Source organism: Daucus carota, chromosome 1 (assembly GCF_001625215.2).
Source record: "Daucus carota subsp. sativus chromosome 1, DH1 v3.0, whole genome shotgun sequence".
Lineage (NCBI taxonomy): Eukaryota > Viridiplantae > Streptophyta > Magnoliopsida > Apiales > Apiaceae > Daucus > Daucus carota.
In genome coordinates this window covers 37,102,190-37,110,950 of record NC_030381.2, presented here as the reverse complement: position 1 = coordinate 37,110,950, position 8,761 = coordinate 37,102,190, and the positions used below count along the sequence as shown (strand labels likewise).

At 34.6% G+C, this 8,761-nt stretch overlaps 1 long non-coding RNA gene across 1 annotated transcript; it reads right to left on the bottom strand.

The window, feature by feature from the left end:
* Window positions 1–4,404: 4,404 nt before the first annotated feature.
* Window positions 4,405–8,131, bottom strand: LOC108198172 (uncharacterized). The gene is made up of 4 exons (XR_001802119.2): window positions 7,982–8,131; window positions 5,552–5,600; window positions 4,680–5,424; window positions 4,405–4,592 (listed from the first exon to the last, which is right to left on the bottom strand). It is a non-coding gene; the product is annotated as an uncharacterized LOC108198172 (long non-coding RNA).
* Window positions 8,132–8,761: the final 630 nt, after the last annotated feature.

The following is an 8,761-nucleotide window of genomic DNA, read 5'->3' as shown; positions in this document are numbered from 1 at the left end:
CACATTACACAAATTCATTTGTATGCATTCTGGAGAAGAAATTATGAATGTGCATGTGCATTAAATCCATTAATTTGGATTGAGGTGAGCTGTATGGACCTTGATGTATAAATAAGATGTGGATGAGGAAGATAAAGGGGCATCTCATGGCTTGTACAGAGCAGTCACTTTCTTACAGTTCAACATCTTCAAAATCTCATCACCAGCTCAAGAGCCCGTTTGGTTGTGGTTAAAAACCTTGGTTTTTTCAAAAATACTCCCTCCGTCTCAATTTATAGGTCCAGTTTGGAAAAAAAATTTGTCCCAAAATACTTGTCCTTCTCTTCTTTCAATACAAATTTATCTACATATTAATTGTGATTTTTTTGAAACTCAACATTATTCTCATTTCTCAATGCACTAAATCCCTATATTTATTGTGATTTTTTTGAAACTCAACTATATTCTCACTTATCAATGCACTAATTAATGATCCATGAGATAAGATTCTATCTAACCACTTTTTTCTTAATATGTGTGTTTATTCCAAAATGAGCCTATAAATTGAGACGGAGGGAGTAACTAAAAAACACGGTGCAATCATGTGTAACCTTGTTTGCAACTCTTACGACCTCAAAATCAACTTCTTTCAAGCGGCGCAACTTGAATGTTGAAAATAAATTTGAGAACACCAGTTTTGATCTGCAACTCCAACTAAAAGAGTTGATGAACAGAAAAAATTTACTCTCCCATGTACTAAGGATTTGTTTGGGGTGCTGTTAAAAACTGTTGTGTTGTTGTATACAGTGTCGGTAAGAAAAACACTTTTGTCAGATAATTGTTTGATATTTTTTTTTATATTTACGTATTTTGAGTTATAATATAAAAAATAAGGTTTTTTGTGAGGTTTTACGATAAAATATATGACCGCTTCCCGTAAAAGCTGAAAAACAACTTTTTCCAAAAACACGGAAACTATTTAGAAAAGCTGAATTTAAATTTAGCAAACAGGTTTTCACCAGAAATCTGAAAAAACTGTTATTGTTGTCTGCTACATCAACAACGGCAAACGGAACTTATATTAGCCTCAAAATCATTCGATTCGACCAGTTTCCGGTACTCTAAAAACCTCTTACCGCTTCTTAGTACATGCAGAGATGACAGAAGAAGAAAAAAAAGTACGACGAGATAATCATAGCATCATTAAAAAATAGCAAAACTTGCAGGTTTCTAGAGAACGAGATTATATATTACATAACTACATAGTATTTTATCAACTTATATAAATAAATCAACTATAACATAAATCACAAGTGTTTACATAAACTCAAGAATTATCCATCCCTTTCAAGCTATAAAGGACGAAGATGACAAATACTACAAATATTACCACGAGTGCGCACAAAATAGTGAAAAACCATGCCCATCCAGACATGCCGAGCTGCTTCAGTGATGTGGTGGCTGCGGCTTGAACGATGGTGTCTTAAGAGAGATCGTTAGGTTTTGTAATAATAGGGGGATTATATATAAGATGAAGCCGTGATTATTTTTGTCTGAGGCAAAAAGTATCTATAGACAAAAAAGTAATTATAGGCGAGCTTAATGCTTGCCTTATATATCTAATTAAAAACCATATAGGATAAGAATGAAAGATAAACTTAACAATCATGAAAGCAGAGTTCAGTTCATCAGTTCAATAGGAAACTAATCCGATATCTCAATTTTGGCATCAATCAGAAGATTCAGAACTGATTAAAACCCTGCGACTATGAAAGATTGAAAACGTTGATTACAAATATGATTTATTTCAACATATCTTACAAGTCACACACCTTGAAAGATTATAATAATCAAGAGTTCTTGACAATCTGAACCCAGTACATAAAACTCCCGCAAAGGTCTCTGAACCCGATACACTCGAAACATCTGAACCATTACAACAAAAAATCAGTTCTTGAACTGATACAAACAAACCTGCACATTCAGCAAGGCATGGAGGATAGTGTCCAGCAGCATTGTGTCAGCATCAACGATAATCGCATGAATTCTTCTTGAATTTTATAGGTTTAGAAAGAAAGAAAGAGGCAATTAAACACACAGACACCCGTATTGTCTTGTGACAAGGTTCAAACCCTGAACATTCTGTGATGGGCTAATGGAACATCTTAAACAAAGTCAAACAGAGACATACCTTCACACTAACCTCGGCCTTAAGAGCATCCCAAATGGGGAGTCCAAGTCCAGGTTCTTTTTAATGTCACATAAACATGAAGTGAGTTTTAGAAATATGTGGTCACTGCTCCAATACATAAGCCTAGTTCCACTTATAAATGGGTCTACTAATGGGTCTCACCAGATCTTGGCCGTGTTTGGAAGTCAGCGGTTTTGGAAAAAAATTAGAGGTTTGGGGTGAGTTAGAGATTTGACCATTTCAATCTAATAGTGTTTGATAGTTAGCGGATTGAAATAAAAGTTTGGGCTCAAAAAACTAATTTTCAAAAAGCTACTTTGAGGAGTTTTTTGAGTTAGCGGTTTTGGTATGTGTCATAAAAATTTAATGAAACAAATATTTACCAAACAGTTTTACACGAAACCGCTAATCCAATCCGCTAGTCAAAACATCTATCTCAATCAGTTAGTCAAAACATCTAATTCAATCCGCTAACAACTAACCGCTAACCGCTAATCCCCAAATAAGGCCCTTATCTTTCTTACATGATACTCTCTCTTTGTTCTTTATATTAGTCGCTTTGACTTTTTACAAGTATTTTGAGTTGTAAAAATATGCATTTCTAAAGGAACGGAGGAAGTATTTGTTTTAATTTATAATATAATTATAAATGTTTTATTATTACATTTTTATATTTAATTTAAATAAGAATATATATATATATATAATATTATTTAATTTAAACAAACATATAATATATTACAAATAAAATATTGTATAATTATTAAGGAAACAACGATCTAAGCCATACTAGTACAGTACCAAAGCAGCAGAGTTTCTCGGAAACGGGCATGGCGGCAGTGGCTAGTTTTTCAGGTTTTCTCCAACGCAAAACATAGCTAGCCACGCCACTTCACGCGTCCCCAGGCACCAAATGAGCTTGCGCTGGGGATGCTCTAAAAGCCCAACAAAGCAATCAAAAGCCTGATACCTCCGCGTAAATCTATTCTCATCATCATAATCACCCTCTTCCACAATCACATTACACTCCGGTCACCCTTTATCATTCCTCCAAATTCCTAGAGTGCGGACCATATGAAGGGTGTGAACTGTGAAGGGAGCAAGCCTGAGGTCATGTGCTAAACTTAAATTTTGGACCTCATTGTTGAAAAACTGATATATATATATATATATACACACATATACTATATAAAATTTGGGCTCTTCTAGTCGGAATATTGTGGCTATGTATGTCTATTTTTGTGGGTGGCTTTTGTTTTTTGCAAAACTAATTTCTATTTTGTCTTATATATAAGCATGTTGGGGGGCCATGAAAATTTTGGGTCCTGTGCAGTTGGGCTGACTACACAAGTTGATCACCCGCTCTGCTCTATAAGACTATTAAAGTTCGGAGTTGTCTGCATCGACAAGGACTTATCCTCATCATGAGAGTCCCTCGAAGGACTCTGCACGGAATATGTTGCTCGTTTCGGTGATGACTTGGGATGTGACGATGTAGCCTAGCTACTAACATCAGACTCAGAACAAAAATTTTCCAATTAAAAGATGACAACAAAGCCTCGCTAACAAGTTAACTATTTAATAACCCATGTGAACATGATTGAGTACCACAATAAATGGAACAGTACATTTACTTGAACATAACTTCAATGAATGATGACCCAACAAGAAGATATCAACAAAAATGACTAAGCTCAAGCAGTACCATAATGAATGAAATTGTACATTTACTTGAACATAACTTCTGACCCAACAAGAAGATATCAACAAAAATGACTAAGCTCAAGCTTAAATAGTTGAATCAAGGCGACACTCAAGTACAAATGCATTGCTGTAACTGTGCAAATTTAAGTATCTATCACACAAGAATTTTTTCAGTGGGCATGGAGATGAAAAGCAAGAAAGAATGGGGGATTTTGTAGGTCACATGCATTGCAAGTTTCACTATTTCTAGTAGGAATTATATCTTCCAAGCGAGAAATTTAAGGAATTGATTAGCTGATTACAAGAAAATATTGTGTTTTTCGCATGATTTTTTTAATAATTAGATTTATATGTTTTTACAAATTAATAACGTTTATGAATAAATAAAAAACATTATTTTTCAAGGTATATTGTTTTTAACTATAATGTAAAGATTACATTTTGTAAAAAATGAAGTAAAAATACTAATGTCAAATTAGTTTGTGAAACATTGAAAAAAACGCAAAGCCCATGCGGCCATGCCGCAAATATATCATACAAGGATTTTGAACACTAAAGACATAAGATAGACAATTGTATCAATAAAGGATTCTAAACATAATACAACTGTTGTCATTTGATTAAACATAAAAAGGTTCTCAGAAACAAATAAGATAGTACGATCAGTCTTGTCCTAAATGAAGTCCTTTCAACAAGTCCTTTGCTTCTTTGAAGTGTCCTGTACAATAGTAAAATTAAGTAATTTAAGGATTTGTTTAATTATAATTCTAATAGCATAACAAATCACACTGGTGGATATACAAACCTCGGATTGGCAACGGTTTGCCAAATACATCCTCAGAGCTGACACATGAGTGACTATGTCAAAGTCATTCCCTCCTGCAATCAGCATCCCTACAATCTTTCCCTCCATATTAAATACAGGACCTCCAGAACAACCTGGTCTGGCATTGATTCCATTGCATTGGATAATGGGAACCGAAGGGGTAAGAGATTTTTCAAAGGGAAAACTGGAATGCTGATGGCTTGAAAAATATTCGCTATTCCACACGTGTCCCATCACTCGGTATCTTGGTGTCTTTATCATGGCTGTTGAGTCAAATCTGCCACAAGTTTCATTACCTCTCGGAGGGCTCACATCTGCCACGCATGGAAAACATGCACGCCCAATCAAATAAGATCCTAAAAAGTTGAACGGATTCCCAATATGCAACAGGGGTTGACCTTCCCAAATCGACCCATCAGCTACAATCAATCACCTCATCAAACTTCAAGAGTGCTAAATCCCACTTTAATCGCATATCCTTCAGTTTAGCAGTTTTAAAATTTTCTTCATCAAGTCTACGAACATTAATTTCAGTTAAGTTCACTCCCTTGAATATGTGTGCACAGGTCATTACCAAACCATCATTGTGCACGGAAAATCCTGTAGCACCTGTTTTCGTCATCTGCCCCTTAGTTTTGCCAGTTATTTCAATGACCCAAATAATAGGTTTTAGTTTTTCACACAACTGAGTAAGTTGAATACGCTCGGAATCATAGACTGCATCCTATAATAAAAGAAATACAAATGAAATATATTAACCCATGACACTCTACTGAAAAACTTGATTCATAAATTTATGTGCTGTGTAATATAAACTGCAGAAATGATTTAGAAAAAGAAAAAAGGATTACCATCGAGTCAGTAGTGAGCAAAGCAGCCACCCAATTTTACTAGTTGCAACTGGCACCCAAAGACAGAACATACAAATAAATGTCAAATACAAGAATAGTGATAGCACATACAAATCAATGTCAAATACAAGAATGGATTTAAGTTTTATAGCAACAGTATGCTGTGCAATCATGTTGAAATGGGGATCCTTTAAGGACAGTAGAATTGACACAACACATATACATAAAACACGAGAAAAAACTTCATTATTTCTGATATGAAAGAAACCAGGTGCAGTCGACAAATTAGAAGAAATTGCCTATTAACCAGAATATAAAAGTTGGAATTATATCTTTCCGAGTTAACATCAATGACATGTGGATGTTCTATCAATAACAAATCCAAGTGAAGCCATTATTAGTTTATTAATATTTAACTGCCAAATAATAATAACAGAATAACCATAGATAAGTCCCCCAGCCTCAAACACAATATTTATTATAGTGTAAGCAGACTAGCTATATAATGGACAAACAGCATCGGTGTGGATTTTATAATCTTGAATGAATGTAGTAAGAGAAAAATCATAAATTACCAGCTAGAAAAAGAGACGATGAAGAGAAAGAGACAGCAAGCGAAAATAAGGAAGACGCGAGAGAGGCCAGAGGAGAAAGAAAATCAAGAGAAAAGCAGCAGCACATAAGGCAGGGAGAAGAGAAAGAAAGAGCGGCCATATGTTAAGTACGTCATGTTATGTTACGCATGTAACTAGAACAACAATAGAAATACTGGGTCATGGTTCAGGTTCATGTTGCGTAGATAAAACGTTTAAAAATTGTGTCCCCCTGAACCGAAAATTATTAGGGTGGAACCAAATGACTGGAATTCATCAGTCCATATGTGACATAAACGACGGTTGGTTAAACCTGACATGACCTGAAATTTCATCATTCATAGACCAAAGAATTCAGCCAATTACGCAATACAAACACATACAACTAGAGAGAGCTCGCGTCGACGTCGACTCCAAACACTTAAAAATGTTTTCCAGATATTGCATCAAAGGGTAGGGTACATATAAAAGACTCAATAACCAAGCAATACAAATACATAGGATTGATATCTTTAAAGATTTTTGTAGGAGTGTTCAATGAGCTTAAATCAGTAAATCATGCCTATTAGACTTTACTTTTAGAAGGGTGGGCTGCTTGTTTTCAACTTTTCATGTATCACAAATTTATTTGTCTTGAACATGTCTTGTTATCTCCGACTATACTAAATGGCTACATCTATTAAATCATGATGATGAGCCCTTTAGTGTATCCTAAATGTCTTGTTTTCTATTTTTATATTTTAGCGGTTCAATGAACCAAGTTACTCGTATTAAGGATGCTCTTAGTTCACACAGCAGTAGCTAGGGACGAACATGATGCAATGTAGTGCTGATATAACTGCTGCAGTATCTATTTAATAACGAAAAATGTTAAGATTACAAAATGGTATAACAACATATATAACTGCTAACCAGTCTTTGACAGGTTCGTAAGTAGGATTCATTTTGTATTAAAGTTGAATTGCATGCTCTTCTGTCCTTATAACAATTAACCAGTAAATACTCAACATATCATTTATCAATTCAAAGTGCGTAAACAAGAATCAACAGAAATTGACATTATTGCACTTTCACCAGACACATATAAACATAAGACCAGTGTATTGTGCAGGACATGTTTGCTTTATGTTACATTATAGATAGATCATCAACTTCATTTGAATCTAGAGCATGCTCTGCAATCTGATTGTCAATAGAATATGATAACCCCCCTCACTATATAGACCAAACTAGATCACAAAACTATATATGATGATCAAGTTATACAACTTAAGAACATATTATTTTTTGCTACAGAGTCCGCTTTGATTTGGTTCTGGTGCAGCAAACTCCAGACACCAAACTAGAACAAAATCGTCGGTTCAATTATATTCAGTGCGGTTTACTCGACGCAATTTATGACTTTGTTTCGATATTCAGTTCGGTTTATGCTTCCCTACAGAGCAGCAAAAGTTATGCTACACGCATAGAGACAACTACCAATTACCAAACAGTGCGTTCACTTCAAACTATCAGCTCCACCCAGATCCCGCTAAAATATTCCAAGTGCAATTCAGTCTTTATCGAAAATAAAGGGTCATATAATCCAGTACATTAACCTAAAATATTATTTTCCTTTCCGTGAAAAATGATAATTTGCTGACAACATTCAGTTATCGTGACCATCTTCCATATATAAAACACATTATCCCAATGCTCAAAAATATTCAGTGAAATTAGTAAAGCTCACAGGACAATTTACCCTTAATTAGAATAATAAACTAAACAACCATCAGCACATACAACAAGAGATAGCTGAACAAAGGTAAGTTGAGCCTAGAGTTTTTTAATTTCTTACCTCTAAATCGGAGCTTGATAACAAGTGGAGTAACCGAGAATGACTGCTCCTTCAACGAATGACTGCTCCTTCAACTTTGATGCTGTGGGCTAGGGCTTTTTTTTACCGACTTAATATATATGCATGTTCAAGCGACTGATCACAAATATTAGGTGCAAACTTCACTTTACATATTTTAACTTTGGTCCAGTTCCCTACCAATCGATTGCCGGGAAGGGGTCATCTAATAGGGATGAGCAGAAATCGAACTGAAAATTGAAATCGAACCGAAAACCGCACGAAACCGCACCGAATAAAAACCGAACCGAATAAAAACCGCACCGATACTTTGGTTTCGGTTTTGGTTTCAACAATATTAAAACCGAATACAAACCGAACCGAACCGCAATAATATTTATATTTATTTAATTATTTAATTTATATATTTAAATTGAATATACAAATCATATGTATTATAAAATATATAATTGGATATGTGATACACTGCCTACTGTCTAGTGTCTAGTGACCACACTGCTTACTGCTTAGAAATGTAAAGCATCCTTATTGTCAATTCAAGATATTAGACTATTACACTATGGTTATGCCTTTTCTGCCTGTAGAATTCTTCTCTTTGTTTTTTGCTAATTTGCATGTATTAATATAAATAGTTCTACTTGGTAACAAAGTTTAAGCTATTTTTATAAAATTCTAAAATGTATACAATATAAAGGGTTCATGGTTTGAAAACCGAAACGCAACATATAAACCGAAACCGCTTATATAATAAACCGAACCGCA